The 18,453-nt window shown below is 35.8% G+C and overlaps 1 long non-coding RNA gene across 1 annotated transcript in view; it reads left to right on the top strand.

Annotated features, from left to right (window-relative positions):
* The first annotated feature begins 1,829 nt into the window (after positions 1-1,829).
* Positions 1,830-18,453, top strand: part of LOC147837471 (uncharacterized) — a 95,559-nt gene continuing 78,935 nt past the window's right edge. The window contains exons 1-2 of the long non-coding RNA XR_015476857.1: positions 1,830-2,008; positions 4,079-4,118. This is a non-coding gene — a long non-coding RNA (uncharacterized LOC147837471). The remainder of the gene's footprint in view (positions 2,009-4,078; positions 4,119-18,453) is intronic.

The following is an 18,453-nucleotide window of genomic DNA, read 5'->3' as shown; positions in this document are numbered from 1 at the left end:
AGATCTTTACCCTTTTCAGTGCTGAACTGGTGAGCAATTACAGTGGCAGTGTTGAACTGATCGCCCATCGAGATTGTCTTTATTATCCTGTCTTTTTAGCATTAAACAAGGGCATTTAAATGGTTAGTTCATCCCAAAACAAATTGGTTAATAGTTTTTACCCTCATCCAAACCTTTGAGGGCTTTGATCATCTTCTGAACACAAATTAAGATATTTTAGATGAACTCTGAGAGCTTTCTCATCCTCCATAGACAGCAAGGATTCCTAGGAACCAAAACATTATTGGCAACACATTCCATGTGACTTCAGTGGTTCATCTGTAATCATACGAAGCTCTAAGAACATTTTTGTATGCTAAAAACCTCCAAGAAAGACTTTTGACCCCCAAAATAACAATGCCATTGACTCGCGACCCCCTATGTCTTCTGAGGTGGTTATAAATACAGAAACCTTGCATGCAATGGCGCAGACACAACAATAGACCCAAGTCTATTCTTCGTTTATTTTTTTTTCATGTATGTGAGTGCTGTAAATGGGCCAGAAAGTTTAACCTGGTGTTATAAAATCATTCTGCTGCATCTGATGCTATTGCTGTGTCTTTAACATAATTTAATTACCCCAAGGGTCGCAATCCAATAGAACTAGTACCAATAAGCTACTAACCATGTAGTATAAACTGTAAATGACTATTTTTTCATGGATAAAATATGGTATTTCTTATGGTTTAATAAAAATAAATAGATTTTTGGAAATCACCAGGTGACCCCCCCGCCCCCCCTGCATTGTCCCGCTACCCCTCGGGGACCCCCACTTTCAGAACCACTGCTTTAAGGGACTCTTAAATGAGGGAAGATACAATATTGTGAAAAATCACAGATTTTTTGCATTTACAGATTTGAAGTGACCAACTTCTCTTGTGATGACTGAAAGTCTTCATTCCTTTGGCCTTCTTATGGGCAACCTGCATTCGGAGAGTTTCAATCTCTTTAGAATGGGTCTCAGTTCCTGGAGGGCCGCAGCCCTGCACAGTTTAGTTCCAACCCTGCTCCAACACACTTACCTGTAGGTTTCAAACAAGCATGAAGGACTCAATTAGTTTGATCAAGTGTGTTTAATTAAGGTTGGAACGAAACTGTGCAGAGCTGCTACCCTTTAGAACTAAGTTTGACACCTTTGCTTTAGAAAGACTCACCACAGTCAATAAAAACTGAAGATTAGGCTGCCCATCAAAAAGATTTTGACAATTAAGGTATTTACCACTAGGTGCCAGAATAAAACAAAGATTTCTGAAAGTGTTCTCTAATGTTGATCGGTGATGTTTTTAAATTTCAAGCTAATTTCACAAATTACTAAGACCAACAAATGACTAAACCTAAGTTTTTTCTCAAGTTCTTTTTACTGTATGACCACCCTGGTAAAACCAGCTAAAACCAGCCAAACATCTTGTTTAATCTCAGCAGGGGTTATATATATTCAACATATGCTATTGTATTAGGTCTGTTCAAAACAAGAATGTTTCTCAAGTGATGGGATTTTGTAGTTTAAATAGCCTATTCAAAGAAATCATTCAATTTTTTTATGATGAAATTCATGATATTTCTTTGAATATTTTATGTTGAATTATAATAATGGTTTATATTGATAATAAATTGTGTAGATTTACAGCGGGTCTACTGTAATAATAGTAGTGAAATGTAGTGAAATTAACCTACTAATTTACCCTTTTGAGTTCAATGAAGCAAGGATTTAACCTAAGCAGCCTATGCTGATAGACCTTACCTCAACTGAGCCGATTTTCTTTAACGTATTGCTCCGCCTGATTCGAATCGCGATTCAGTCGGGTCTTCTTATCAATCGAGCAGATGAATTATCGAGAAGCAGTTTGACAAAAAGCTAAATGCGACTGAAAAAAATCATTGCCAACGATGAAGAAAACAAGTTCACCAACTGCTTTTCAGTTAAAGATGCTGACTAACAAACTACACGTGCCGCGGCGACGCTAAAAAGGTATGTTAAGAGTGTCCTAACCATCAGCTTCGTGACAACCCCGAAATGTTTATTTTAGAAACACATTCTAATTCTGCGATGTAATATGCTTGATTTATATACGTGCATGCTTATTAAAATCAAGTTTTTGTTAAGGATTTCCTTCTGGTGTTTTGACCTTGATGAAATTCATATTTGGACCTTTGAATTGGCCTATACTCTTTTACTGCCCTAATACAAAAAATGGCTACAGCTGAACGAGTAAAAGAGCAAATATTTATCATCCTAAGCAGGAATATGAAGGTCATGAACTGTAGGAGCTGTTTTAAATCGTATCTGAATGCATTAGTCTTTATCTGCAAGGCAAACTCTGGCATGAACTGACACGTTTCTTCTTTTGCTTGTTAAGTTGTCAGACAACCCAGGATTTAGCCTGCAAAACGTTGAAAAAGAACTTAAACGAGGAGGGGAAAATATCTCGAGAGATAAGGAAGGTGAAACTGAGTACATTTTCTTTAATATAGAAAAATGGGTGCCTTTTATTTGAGAGAAACTGTCACAGTCATGAAGCATAAGTCACACTGTTATTACAAGCAGACACACAAAGCTGTAAGTACTCTTTAAAACAAAAAATAAATAAAACAATATAGCTGAAGAGTGGATGAAAATGGTATAATGGAGGAATGAAATGTAATCTATAGAGCAGGCACATGCTTTTTTGAATGTGATTGCCTCTTTTGAAACTGAGTAGGTGTTCTCAAAGTTTTCAATCTAACAACTATAAATAAAAGACATAAACAGGAACTCCATTGAGCACGTTTTGCATTTCTTAAAGCAAAAAATAATGCTGAAAAGCTCCCTAAAAGCAGTTAAAATACCGTCTGAAGCCTTCCATAGCTTTGTGTGAGAAATAGACCATAGGTGCGTTTCTCAAACAACTACATGACTCGCGGCTGAACTATCACGATGTGAAGAGTGTTTCGCAAAACTGTAGTTTCTTTGCCACAAATCCATAGTTTGAACCACGTTAGTTTTTACTACTTCTTCTTTAAAGAAAAAAACTATAATTATTTTGTGCAAATTGTATTTTTTTTACACGCATAAGCATAAATTTATTTATTTTTTATTAGTTTTGATAAAAAACATGCACTTGTTTTCCATATGAATTGAAATATATGTAAACGGCATAGGGTTGGGTCGATAGACTATGCCATCATTCATCGCCGTGCACGTTTATCAAGCATGTACCACTGGATCGTGTCTTACTATAGTCAATATGAAGATCACAAAAAAAAAAAAAACAAATTCTTGAATGCAAGTTACACCTAAGAGAGATGACCTTAATGTTTTTTTTTATCATTCCAAGTTTAAATGTTTGAATGTTCTAAAAAAATAGGGCATAGGGGGATAATGGGGAATAGAACACAACCAGGAACTATGCTTCTAACTACAGCCCTAGAGGTTTAGTTACAAGTAGGCATGGGGCTATAAACCTTTTTAAGGTATACAGCGGTTTGGAAAAATAAAGGCATCAAAACCACAAAAATGTTTTGCTAAACTGTTTTTAAGGTAAATGTTGAGTCTTTTTATGTGTTGTAAGGAAATCTGTGTTTTTGAAGCAAATAATGATATAGAAGTCAATGGTTTATTTTAATTGCGTAGCCTGGCATGTTTACTGTTCCAAAATCTTATTAATGTTTCCTAACATGTAATATATTGTGTTAAATGGGATTTTTTTTTTTTTTATCCAGATATTTAAAAATAAGTTATTTTACAGCAGTAAACACAATACTGTGATATCGTGAAACTGTGATATTTTTATCCAAGGTTATCATACCATCAGAAACTTATACCGGCCCATACCTAGTTGCAAGCGTACAAGTTTGCGATGCAGTTTGCAAATGTTCGTTTGAACAATGGATTTGGGAAACACCAAATCAACAAACTATGTTTGTAACGATGCAACTTGCAACCTTGCAATTAGTTGTCTAATAATGGTTTTCGGAAACGCACCCCAAAGAGATGTAGTGAGCAATCATTAAAATATGAAACCTGAGCCCAATAAACTGTGTTTGTTTATTTGTTTTTCAGAGAAGAAAGCTAGCAGCGTGCATTTTGGAACGTCGCAAGGGTGAGTAAATGAGAGCTACATTTTTATTGTGGGTCAAAATAAGTGATTTTCTACTTCTACCATATTATTATGGTGACATGCTTTTAAGATAAAGGGGCAGTGTGCTGAAATCATCACATTTCCTGAGAATTTGACAATGACGTCAGTCCCAGAGTTTGCAATACTAATGTTCCTTTCTGATTAAACTAATGTAATTTTCAAGAGTAGTTCTGGACTTCAAGTTGAAATTCTTCTTCTTTATGCAAAGGAAGTGACTTGTAATGTGGCTGATTGCCTCCTATTATTTCTTCAATTTTCATCTGGGGCTTTAATTCAGTCTATTTTTGCTCTGGTCGGAGGAACAAATTTGATTTTAGCCTCTCGAGAAGTTTTTTTTGCTGAAGTTTTTACATGTCAGACGGCTTTTTGGTGTTCCACAAAAAATGTCAGTTTGGCTGTGGTTGTGATTGATTGTCACTGCAGTGACAGAGACTAAAACTATTTGAGAATTTTCACCTTCAGTTTGGGTTTTGGACAGTGTATTTGATCAGAGAGATGGTTAATGCTTCCATCTCTTGATCTTTTTGATCTTGTCTGTCTGTGGCTCTATGATATCTGACGGAGATCAGTGCTGATGTATGACAGTCTTGCCATATTTGGCACTTTGTCTTTTCTGTGAAATTGAACCTTTATTTGACTGCTGGGGAAAGGCTGCTTGTAAATAAAGTAAAATTTTAGGGCTGCCAAGTTGGATTCTCAGCTCACTGAGCTGACATGCACAAATAGTTGGCTTTGGACTAAAAGAGACAAGCCAAAAAAAGAATAAAATAAAGTATCGCTATGGTGTGTTTTCCACCTCAGCAAAGAGAAGAGTGAGTCTTGAGGGGATTCATAACCTTTACGATGACAAATTGATTGAATTCAAGTTATCATATCTGCCCTTGCTGCTTTTTTATGTTATCTGCAGTGTTTTGTGGGATTTTAACTCTTATTCACAAACCTGAATCCACACAATCAAGATTTTATCAACAATGAATAGTTCAGAGTAGGGTTGGGCCGATACACAATGCCATCGTCCATCGCCCATGGCCAATAGACAACATGATGCTGAGCCGTCTTCGCGATCCATCGCCTAGCCCCCGTCACAAAGCCGCTCGCAAAAAATACACACTCAGGCTCTGTTTACACTAATACATCATATTGTTTAAATGGTTTTTAGAATGAAAATGATCCACATCCACACCATTTTGCCTAGCATTTCTGAACAGCCCTCCCTCTGTCCACATGACGTGACCACACACACACACACACACACACACACACACACACACACACACACACACACACACACACACAGCACCACACACACAGCCAGACGCTGTCATGGGCTCCTCTGAGCTCCAGTCAGGGAGCAATGCACGTCAGAGAGTTTATGAAGGATGTACCGCTAAATCGCGTCTCATTATAGTTGTTAAACGTGAAATTCAGAAATCCCAAGTCTCCCGGAAGTTCCGGGAGTTTCTATGCATTTGTGGGACTCATAATGCCCGCAAACGAGTGGTAATCTCCCGGAAATGCGCTCCCGCTTTTCACATCGATGCCATCGTCCCTCGCGATGTTTCACATTAGATATCGTACAATGCCAAATTGGTCAACATCGCCCAACCCTAGTTCAGAGAATCATAGATGTCGTATAAACGCCACCACATCAAATATTTATCTAGAGGTCAGTATTTAATAGTCCTGTCACAATATCATTTTTAGGTGTATGATATATTGCACCATTGTCACTATCATATTTATCATATTTACAAGCTTTTTGCACCATATACTGTTTTGCATTATTTTGCATCTACACAACTTTGGTTTGCACACCTTGCCATTTGCCAAGTGTAATTGTGTTGTTTACAAATTGTTATTTCTTTCTTATTTTGTAGTTTATATTATGTGTAAAAAAAAAACAATTACATATACCTTAAGAACAGTATAACAGAAATTAATTGCGGTTTTAAAACCTTGACTTTTCCCAACCGTGGTAAACCTTGAAAACCGTTATCGTCACATGTCTATTAGGCTCCTAGTGTCTGAGAGTAATGCAATTTCGCTTCTCTGTATGTCCTGTATGTGTGGTTGAATTAACAATAAAATTTACTTTGACTTTGACTAAAATATATTGTCATTTCAAGACAATTTATTTGCCAGAATGACAATATAATATCATTACAATGCACATACACTCTTCTAAAGGTCACATAATATTTTAGTTTTAAGAATATTTAATTTTAGGTGAAGATTCATAAACTAATTTTGAGAGGAGCTTGTGATATGAATGACCGGAGCTGGCCCCTATCGCTAATCATTAGCTAGCCAATTGGATTATTCCAGGCTTAACATAAATATCCAGCCTAACTTCATTCCCTGCCTTCGTTTTGGAAGATTGCAGTGTGAACGTGGATCGTTTTCGTTCTGCCATTTTAAAACGAAGACGTATTAGTATAAACCGGGCCTAAGTGTGTATTTTTTGCGAGCGGGTTGCTGCTGTGACAGGGGCGGGAAGGAGGATCGTGATGTCAGCCCAGCATCATGATGTCTGTTGGCCATTGGCGATAAACGATGGCATCGTCTATTGACACAATCCTATCAGAAACGAATACTATAGCGTTTTTTTTACCATACTGAAACTGACAATAACACCTCCAATAGAGATATTGATGTTGCACAATCAGCCAAAGTGTTGCTAGAATTGTTTTTATGTATGGGCGATATACATTGTACCATGATTGAGGTTATCTCTATGTGTTGTGTGATAGGTTGATATATTGATTATTGTGACAGGCTTATAATTTAGTATATTTTATAAAGTGAATAATTAAGATGTGTAATATTTCCAGGAACAAACTCTTATGGTATGCAAAAAGCAAATAAAAAGCTTGTTTAATATTTTATATTTCCATGCTTAAATCTACACATTTAAATCTGTTACCTTATCTAAATGCACTTAATAATTAACGAGAGTCTTGAATTATTAATTTTGTTTACATTCCAGTCATTTAAAGATTATGTTTTAATAAGGAAGCTTCTGAGAAGTTGATTCTCATTCATCTTTTCTTTAATGCACAATAATTTGTTACATAAATGCATCTGCGTCTTAATGTCTTATTTGATTTCTTGGAGATGGGTAAAACTGTAGGCACATGACTTCACGGGTGAGATGGCTTTGTTAGAATTTCATGTTGGATCATGATAAAGCTTTTAATGAATTATTCACTACAGTCCAATTTGTCCTTTTTAATGCTTTTGTTAGATGATTCAGAAGTCATAATTGCAAGAAATATAGTCAGAATCGCAATAAGGAGCATAAACCCAAAATCGTGTGGGAGTTCTGAGAAAAAAAAGAGGCAGTAATTGCAAGATAAAAGCTCAGAATTCTGACCTTTTTCTTGCTATTCTGAGTTTTTCATCCCACTGTTTTTTTTCCTCTCTGATTAGAATTATAAGATTTAAAATCAAAATCAGAATGTAATTTGTTGTTGTTATTATTATTATTATTATTATTATTATTATTATTATTATTATTATTATTATTATTATTATTATTATTATTATTTTGTTGTGGAAAATGGCCATCCATAAATCTTCAGTTATGACTGGTTTATTCATTAGAAATAGTAACAATTGAAATAATGTTCAGTTGTTGTCAACATTCTGCCACAAAGTTTGGTAGTTTTATTGAACTCTAAATATTTATACAACCTTGCTATTTTTAATGCACTACCTGAATACTTCAGTGCTTCATTATCACTTTATACACGCACCGGCCACTTTATAATGTATAATGGGTACCTAACTAGTACCAAGTTGGACCCACTTTTGCTTTCACAACTACCTTAATCATTCGTGGCACAAATTCAACAAGGTGCTGAAAAATTCCTCAGAGGTTTTACTGCATATTGACATGAAAGCATCACGCAGTTGCTGCAGATTTGCCGGCTGTACATCCATGATGCAAATCTCCTGTTTCACCACATCCCAAAGGTGCTCTATTGGATTGAGTTCTGGTGCATGTGTAAAGTGAACTTATTGTCATGTTCAAAATACCAGTCTGAGAGGATTTGCACTTTGACATGGCATATAATCTTGCTGGAACTAGCCATCAGAAGATGGGTACACTGTGTTCATAAAGGGATGGACATGGTCAGCGTTGCATAGCCAGTGAAGAAACTTGTATTTGCTAGTTTAAAGATAAATTAAAAGCAACATGCATGTCAGGGGGAGTGAGCAATACCGAGGCAGAAAAGCTTTCCTTTCTGCAAATTAAGATTAATTCTCACAGAACAAGCATTTAGTAACAATATTGAAGCAGACAGTATCTAATTTATCTCTGCAAGGTTGTGCACTGCACGTCCAGAATTCTGCTATGGATTTGTAGCTTTTTGGTACATAAATATTTAGAGGGCTTGCCTTAGTGACAGTTTATGAAATCCCTGAAGTTTCTGTGCTGACTTTTTTTTCCTCTCCATGCAAATCAATGCAGTTCACAAGTTTTAAGACCTGAACCTCAGGTCTGGCTGGATTAAAAGATTCAAAATATGCCTCGGAAATTTGAAGCACATGTACACCGCTATTCCAAAGTTTGCTGCATAATATATAATACGTAATATTTGACGAATTGACAGTTTTAAACATCAGTTTTATTATAAATTAAAAACAATGTGAACGTTATATTTGATCAGTTAAAAGTTTTTATCTTAGCTAAACAAATAAATACATAAATAACTTTACTATATCCATTTAGCCATGAAATCTGCAGATGTAAATATATTTAGTTTATTGAAGAGACAACTATAGAAAAGTGGAACATAAAAGGAGTAGTTTGGCCAAAACAGTGGAATGTTGTTAATATTGTTCCAAGTCAACATTAGTTTTAGTTTTTTTAGAGATGCGTCTGGATGTGGTGTACATTCGGTTCCACATGTTGCCTCCAGTCGGGTTCATATCAGAAGGATTTTGTCCAATTCTCCATGTAGAATCGGCAGCTCTCCGATTAGCTCTTCAGCTATGAATCCAAGGATGTAAACAAAAACTAAAGTCATCAAACCAAGCAAACGGAAATCATTGTATTTGTAAAATATTTGCAAATGATATAGATTCTGACATAATTGCATGAGTAAATCCCTCTGTATGAGAAGTTCTCTTTTTCTATGCTGCTTTTAATGTTTGTGTGTGTGCAGCACTAGTTGGTAAAGTCTAGACAAGATTTAGATGCGAATACGCACATCAATATAGCATCATTTTTGTAACACTGCATAAAAACAATTTATATTTTTTCAATACAGTGATTGTTTTGTTTAGGGTTGGAGTGGGGAGGGGGTGAATAAAATACTATTTATTAAGTAATTTAATACAAAACATAAATAATACTCAGTACAACTACTGTTTTTACTGTGATTGAATGGGTAAAAGTTAATAAAATACAATAAATCAGAAACTTGATAAATAATTCTCGTTAACTTCCAGCCGTAATCGTATCTGATCTTGCAACAACTGCACTAGTTCTGGTTTTCATTTGTAGAATAAAAATACAGAAAACTGCCACCTGCAGGTAAAGAAATATTCATCCTCTCATGCAGTATCATGACATAGGTTCTTGTTTAAGTCGGCACACAGCTTTTTGGTTTAGACAGGACCAGACGCAGCTGATGCGATGCGACCGCACAGTCGGTTTTCAGTCACCACTGGTTTCTATAAAGTGAAAACCACTTTTGATTTCACAATATTGATGTTGAGTTTTGCTTTTTTGAAATTACAATTCATCCATAGATTGTCATTTAGTTGGCAGAATGCAAAATAAATGTAGAAAACTTTCACTCGACTGACTTTCACTCTATAGGCTAAAACTTATATACATGCAAACTTTATTTGCTTTTTATTTTTTTTATTAAACTACCCAATGTTTTCCTATTGGATTTTGTAAAACTACTGAGCATGGACTTTGTGTGTCCCAGGCTTAAGACTGTTACATTAGGCCTAAATATACAGTAATTACGTAACTTGTTGCGGTTTGTGCCATTAATATTACTTCAAGAAATGGTGAAAGAAAAGAATAAATTGTTCGCTATTTGTGTTTGTTTTGTTTGGTATAGCATCTTCATTTAATAAAAGTAAAGGAAAACTTGACTTTAGAGGAAAGAGTGATTGTGTTGGATGGGTTATTAATATGCAGTAGTAAAACCACTATAAAAACATGCAATTTGATCTATCTAGAAAAGGTATAATAAAGTTCAAATAAAGGTGACTGAGCCTTTTCTCTGGCAGAAATATGTGCACAGACTGTTGGTCTTTTTGCTCTTTGCAATGCCTAAGACACACCTGTGTACTTTTTTCAATAAAATACAATGTTTTTGTATTGTATTTTATTTGTTTGTATTTTTTTCTGTCTTTATGAAGCACTTGTTGTTTTTAATGTGCTTTATAAATAAAAAAATAATTGAATTAAATCAAATTGTGTGGCGAGGGACGATTCGTATTTCCACTGTAGTATGAGGTAATGTTCAAAAGCTTTGGCCGTGTTGCACAAATTCAGTGTATTCAGCTGGCACAGAAGAAAGTAAATACTATGGTCACGATTTGTGGCGAGTAAACTTAATTCACAAGTGAAGCTATATGCCTTGGCTTTCGATATGTAACTAGAGCTGAGTGATTAATCGAAAACTAATCGAAATTGACATTTCGAACCTATAATCGATCTATTTTTTTTTTTTAGGTCGATAATTTCAATGACTTTCCCCATCATGTGAAGTCACATGACTCCGCTCTGTTAACTACAAGCCGTGAAGATGTATAGCGCAAGCTCTGTGATTGTTCGATTTGGTTGCGGTAATGAGTGTAGGCAGCGTGGAGAGTCGCAAGAGAGCGCAATCCAGGTTCCAGATTAATCCAGATTTTGATTTTAGGCCACATCACCCAGCCCTATATGTACCTGTTATCAGTTTTCTGCATCAGATAGCACATAATGTACTTCCAGGCCATTCCTCTGCCCTGATCAATCTCTACCTTTGTTGTCATTTAGACCTTGATTCATTGGCACTCTATTAAGATATACAGCCTCACTTTATTTTTAGGTGAGAGATAGCTCTCATTATTCTCAGAGTTTATAGTTTTCTTGATTTTAATGATGGCTCGCTGTCCCAAAAATACAGTTATGGCATCTGCAGTAAAGACCCTGGCACAGCTTTAAGACCTATATTAAAAAAAAAACACTTTAATCAAAGGTGAAAAAAAATGCATTGGGCATGAATCTGCTAGATTCACCTGCGACAAATAAGTCAGGTTTGGTGGTGTTTTTACTTTTCATTTGCTGTCTGTCAGTTTAATGGTTGTCAGTCTGTTTGGCTTCTTGCGGCTTGATTTACATGCTGTATAATTGACTGGGTAATGGTTGTGATGGGTCTGTGTCACACTGTATCTTTCTGTTAATATTTGCTTTACCGTCACCGTCAGGGTCTCTGATAAAATAGTGTGAATCAGAACTAATTTCTCACAAAACACATCCTCTGTATAATGTTAATAAAGATCCAAATATTTTCAAGGTTACCAAAATCAGTTCCAGGAACTCTAAAGATTGGGAAATGAGATACCAAGCTTCCTTTTTATAAAAAATTAACAGTTAGGTCTTCTGTTCCCTTTAAAAGTTGAAGGGAATTAATTATGATTCAGAATTGTTATGGGGAACCTTTTGAACTTCTTTTACATAAATGAATTTGCTTGTCATTTAGTTTTCATAAAAGGTTGAATCAGATATGCTCTGCTCAAGTGCTTAAACTTTATGAATGTAAACTTTTTGTGTTACACAATGGCAAGAAAATTTTACTTCGGCTTAGTCCCTTTATGCATCAGAGGTCGCCTTAGCGGAATAAACCACGAACTTATCCAGCATATGTTTTAGACAGCGAGTGTCCTTCCAGCTGCAACCTAGTACTGGGAAACATCAATACACATTCATTCACGCACATACAATATAGCAAAGATTACCACCGAGGAATGAACCGCCAACTTTTCCAGCACATGTTATTACACAGCGGATACCTTTCCAGCCGCAACCATCACTGGGAAACATTCACACACACTCATTCACACACATACACTACGGACAATTTAGTTTACCCAATTCACCTGTACCACATGTCTTTGGACTTGTGGAGGAAACCATAACCTGAAGGAAACCCAAGCCAACATGGGGAGAACATGCAAACTCCACACAGAAACGCCAACTGACTCGGTCGTGACTCGAAAAAGTCACCTTGCTGTGAGGCGAATGTGTTACCCACTGCACCACCGTGTCACCCTACAGCCAATTGAGTATTTTCAATTCACCTATAGCGCATGTTTTTGGACTGTGAAACCGGAGCACCTGGGGAAACCCACATAAACACGGGGAGAACATGCAAACTCTACACAGAAATGTCAACTGACCCAGCTGGGACTCGAACCAGTGAGCTGCTTCTTGTGCGGCGACAGTGCTAACCACTGAGCTACCGTGTTGCCCATATTGAACTATTAATTTTTCATATTCATTGTTAATGTATTGAACTTCCATGATGGAAAGGGAATTTAGGATAATAAAGATGATGATATTTTTGATGATAGATCCCATAATTTATGACAATTTTCATTATAACCTTTAACATAACAGCTCATAAATTTTTGTTCTTATAGTATGAAGAATGTTTTAATAAACGATCTTTAAAGAATTTCTAAAGAATATTTTTGCGCCATTATTTTTGTGCAGTGAAAATGTTTGATGTAGGGCTGCACCATATTGTTTCAGGATTGATATCGCATTGTGTGTGTCACATCGCAGGATATGCAATGTTGAGAATACATGACATTTTCATGATTCATTGCAAAATATAACAAAAAAAACTTTATTATTTGCTTGTGTTTTAAAGGTTCAGGACACCCTGAAGTACTTTTTTGAAATTTTAACAGATTTGTGTGTGTTGAGCATCAGTTAAGACCACATTAGCACCTGTCAGCTTTAACTGTGGGGAAGACTGGATAATTTGGAGCTTTTGTCAGCTAATTTCATTATTATTCATAGCTGAGTTTTCTTATCCTATGAAAAAACTCTGCTTCCTAATTATTCATAACACTACGTGCCAAGCTGTGAGACCCAATGACTGGGTCGATACAGCAAAGCTGTTGGTTTGCAGCAAATATTTTTGTCAGGAGAGCTGCATGAGAATTGGAGAATGGCGTACTTTGTCTTTTATCAGTTGAGTTTGTTACCGTTCAGACACATCGCCTATATGTCCTTTTGCCTGTTTCCTGTCTCTTCTTGCTGTTTCTTGTTGCTCTGTTTTCTGTTGCCGAGTGTAGCTGTGTAAGTGTAGCTCTCTAGTCGAGTGTAGCTCTAGCTCAGCTCGTCTGCTTTGCTAAGTTCAGTTTTATCTTAAATTTGACTAGACGTCACGATCAAACTCTGCCGATCATTTTAGATACTAATTTTATAAATATTCAACACTATCGCCGTGAGCTCACTGTGTAAGCATCGCAGCTTACATATTTCAACAGTCAACAGGTTTTTTATCCTTCTATGTGAAGCTGCTTTGACACAATCTACATTGTATACTATAGAAATAAAAATGAATTAAATTGAATATCCATGCTGCTGTGTTCTGCTACTGTTAAACACCTGATTACTGACAGCGTTAATAGACAGGGAAAGAGACCTCCAGCAATGCTGTCCCCTGTCTACAGTCAGACCTGGGGTTTAAGGAGGAGAGAATTCCTCCTCATTTATAGTGTTTACATGATTATCTTTATAATGATATAACAAATTGTGGTTATGAGTATATGAAGTTACTAATAACATATGTAGCAGGGCACTCATTAATTTACTGTTTATTTCTTTGCATTTTAACTTTATAAACTATAAAAATCATGGGTTTCTTCACAGTTTGTCTCATTTTGTAAGCCAACTGACAGTTGTTTGCTCCCCTTTTTTTCTCTGCTTCGCTGGCCACGCTCATCACGAGTCATGAAAGACTTCAACTGAAAGAGGGGGTATCATGACCCTTTAAAGGCACTTTAGGAGAGAGTAAAACATTCAAGCTTTACATACGTAATAATGTACAACATTTTTAAATTTATGAAGAATAATTTTACTGAATTATTAATACAATGACTATACAGTGTTACTTTACATTTCATATTTCAACGTTTGTACCTGATTACTGTTTGATTGTACAGAAATTAATAAAGCACTGTTCATTTGACTTTTTTTCTGTGCTATATTGTAATTATTCTGGCTTGTAGTTTTATTATTTTTTATACATGATTCACACACAAATCTAAAAAATGTTTCATTCAAGCCATCAAAATGTCAGATTTTTCCAATATCATGCAGCCCTAGTTCAATGAATTTTAAAAGTTGGATTAGCATTGATATACAGTAAACATTACAAAAACATTACAGACATACACAATCAAGACTGAACAAATTGCATTATACAAATTTTCTAAGATATGTAATAATATAATATATAAATATTATCATTATATAATCAAACCAAGATCACGATACTTATGTAAAAGCAAACTGCATTTGAAACAACACTGTAAAAATGCTGGGTTCCACACAATCAATTTATATTGGGACAACATGAAGAAATTTAGTTAGATATTCATTTTTACAAATTTAAGTGGTTTGCACATAAAACAATTACGTTATCCCAACAAAATACCCCAAAACTGGATTGTTTTAGCTCATTTTAAATAATAAAATGTGGTAAGAAGATCTGTTCTAGAGATTTTTACTGTCCTCTACTTGCTAAAATATAGTTTCATTTTTTAAAACTGTGACCAATACTTTTTCTTCCAAATAAATGTTAAAATAGAGACCCCTTTATTTGCAGATGTTTTTGATTACTTCTTTAAGTGTAAAAAGTTCAGCTTATGTTTCTCTGAAGAATGATTCTCACCACTTGCTTTATGGCAGATTTAAATGCATGAAATTCATGCTGGAAGACATAAGGATTCAGAAAGTGACCAACCCCACCCTGCACCCACCCCCAAAAGAAGAAAAAAAAGTTTATAAATAAAATCCATCACATCATCTCACTTGACAGAACGGCTCATAATTAATGCATCTAAGACCGCAATTGTGTGGCTGGGAGCGAAATGGCATGTTACTTCCTTTCCTTCTGCAAGCTGCATATCCAGATAGAACGCTCACCCAGACTATACCCTCAGTGTTTTTATAAAGTTCAAACTACTCTTGATTTCATAACACTGATGATTTTTAAAAAAACTTTAAAAACTACAGTTTACCCATAGATTCAACCATTTACTTCCCCTCAAGCCATTTAGTGGGCAGAATGAAAAACTAACAGAAAAATTTCCAAACAACTTCATTGTCTTTCAGTGTATGGGCCAAAACTTATTTACATGAAAACTTTACCTGCTTTTTGAATTGTTTTATAAAATATACAATGTTTCCCATAGGATTTTTTAAAACTACTGAGCTACTGATTGGACCTCATTCCCAAGATGGTAATATATTTTATGAAATGTGTACTGTGAAATATTTTTTGTTGTGTTTGTTGTAAATTTTTGAAATGAAAGAGAAACAAAACCTTTTATTTTGGCAGATAAAATGAAGTTGAGTTCTTGTTTTAATGGAAATCTCTAGTTTCTGTGAAGACAGATTTGCAAACATGCCTGATTACAAATCATGTGACTGCGCGCAACGTGCCTGAAGAGTGACGAGGGATCAGGGGGTGAGAAGGGTCCGAGACTTATTTGAGGACCGGGATGGAGACGCGCGATTTCCGGGAGATTATTACTCGTTTGCAGGCATTATGAGTCCCAGAAATGCATAGAGACTTCCGGGAGATTTTGGATGTCTGAATATCACGTTTAACAACTTTAGTGAGACGCGATCCAGCGGTACAACCTTGATAAAGACGTGTAGTGCTTTCTGTCTCTGGAACTCAAAGGAGCGCGTAGCTGTGTGTGTGTGTATGTGTGTGGCTCTGCAGTGAGCATCACTTGTGTCTGTGGTCTCGTGATGTGCGTTTTCAGAGGATGGAGGGCTGTTCAGAAATGCTATGTAAAACACGGTGTGGATGTGGATCATTTTCATTCTAAAATACCATTTTAACACGATGTATTAGTGTAAACGGGGCCTGATTGTGTATTTTTCGCGAGCGGCGGGGCGGAGCATTGGTGATGCCAGCTCAGCATCTTGTTGTCTATTGGCCATCGACGATGGCATCGTCTATCGGCCTAACCCTAATGTAAATACACCAATTGAGTTAGCAGCGGTCACTGTAAACTGAACCACTGAACAAAACGAACAAAGATGTATGTTTTAATTTTAAATGTGAAACAGAGTTCGTAGTCATTTAATTAATCAAATCCATTTGCAGTATGAGATATATATATATATATATATATATATATATATATATATATATATATATATATATATTTTATGCATAAATTTGACTTGGGCATCTATAATTTCTTGATTTAAATGATGTGTTATTTCCACATGGCTCCTCATTCATTTAACTTTTTTGTGTGTTGGGACCTTGCTCAATGAGCATGAGCAAATGTATTGGGGTTTCATAGTGTCGCATTGCAATTAGTTTTGTTTCACATGACTTTTTAGGGCTCAGCACTAAGTATATACAATTTTTTCTCTAGCCACACCAAACTGATTATTTAATTGCCAAAAAAATTTAATACAGTGTTAAAACAAGCAAAAAATAGCAGTAGACATACACTTTTTATTAAAAAAAAAGTTCTTAAAATTAAAAATCTTAAATCATTTTCACGTATCTAAAACTATACAAAGTAGGCTAGTCTATCCTTGCTTAAGGTCCCAGATCATCCAATTAACTATACATAAATAGAGAGTGAATCTCCTTTAAAAGCAAGGTTATTGTACAGGATGATTATTAAACCATATTAACAAAAATAACTAAGCAAAAGAAAACTTGAAAAACATTCCGTGTGCGATAATGAAAGAGTGACTGCACACACACGGTTAACGTTCAGCATATTAATTATGTGTTTAAACAATGTTTAAAGCAAAGGCGGCAGCCGCTGTTGCTTACAAAAAATCTCAAGCTCTTGAAAGCAGCAGGACTGTGGGTGCACAAGCACTGATTCCTTTATTTTTTTATTTTATTTTTCCAATCTATTTCAAAGAGAACCGTTCACACCAGTTGCGTTTTCAGGCACAGTTGCGTCATGCAAGGAAATGGCACACGGGAGCTTTTAAGCACTTGCGCATCACATTAGCTGTGTGCGTGACACTAAAACCCTCGTCGGTGAGTGAGGAGAATAACCAGTCCGATCATCCTCTCATACGGTATTCACCTGCTTTCTTTTGCTCGGCCTAACAGTTATCGCATACTTCTTGATTTTAAGATCACATTTGCACGCATATTGGCAAACGGTCATAAACTAAATTTGTAATCTTTAATAACGAGCAATTACATAACAACGAGCACACTAACAATTAAAAAAATATTTTCTACTAGCCAAAGTGGCTAGTGGGAGTGGCTGTCTAACCTGCCACAGCTGAAATCTACCTGCATTTGACGGGTTGGCGGGTGTTAATGTCAAGCCCTGTTTATAGGCTTAATTTATACTTTTTAGAGATTTACTGGTACCCTAAGCGGCCGCTTACCTCGCTTATTAGTTATATCAAAAATTAGGTCTGCTAAGTGGAAACCACTGCATTCATCAATTTAAATTACTTTAAATTTATAAACTTCAAGTCATTTTTTTTTGCTTACTGTAACACTTTACAGTAAGGTTCAGGTAGTTCTCTCCTGACAACTCTCAGTGACAGATTTAGTATAGTAATTAATATGCACATTGTAGTGTTGATGTGTTTGGTCTTGATGGCATTGATCTGTTGCTGCTTTGATTATTGGTGCTGAGCAACTTCATAGTAAGTTTATTACCTATTCACGACTTTTATTCAAAAAAGCTCTGTGTGGTACAAGAAAATCACCTGAATACTGAAACTCAACCTGCAGGGTAATCATGTGATTTTAAAACCTTTATTTTGATATCAGCGCTGTACTCATACCAAAAATAAATGGCCAGGGGGCTCCTGAAAACCTCACCATCACTCTTGACGTGCGTATTGAATTCTTTATATTTTCAGTGTACGCTTGTGGGCACCGTTTATAAAAGGTAACCTTGATGGAGCCCTTCTAGCTGGGGGTTGATGGTGTTCAGTGGGGCACTGAGAGAGATTACCTCTAGTTTTTATTTAGTCTTGAAATTGATCCATGTGAACTTTGGGCTGACATTAATGATGGCGGCTATCTGG

Source organism: Danio rerio, chromosome 1 (assembly GCF_052040795.2).
Source record: "Danio rerio strain M-AB ecotype USA chromosome 1, GRCz13ab, whole genome shotgun sequence".
Lineage (NCBI taxonomy): Eukaryota > Metazoa > Chordata > Actinopteri > Cypriniformes > Danionidae > Danio > Danio rerio.
Note: the sequence above shows the minus strand (reverse complement) of the source record. Positions and strands in the feature narration are given on the sequence as shown.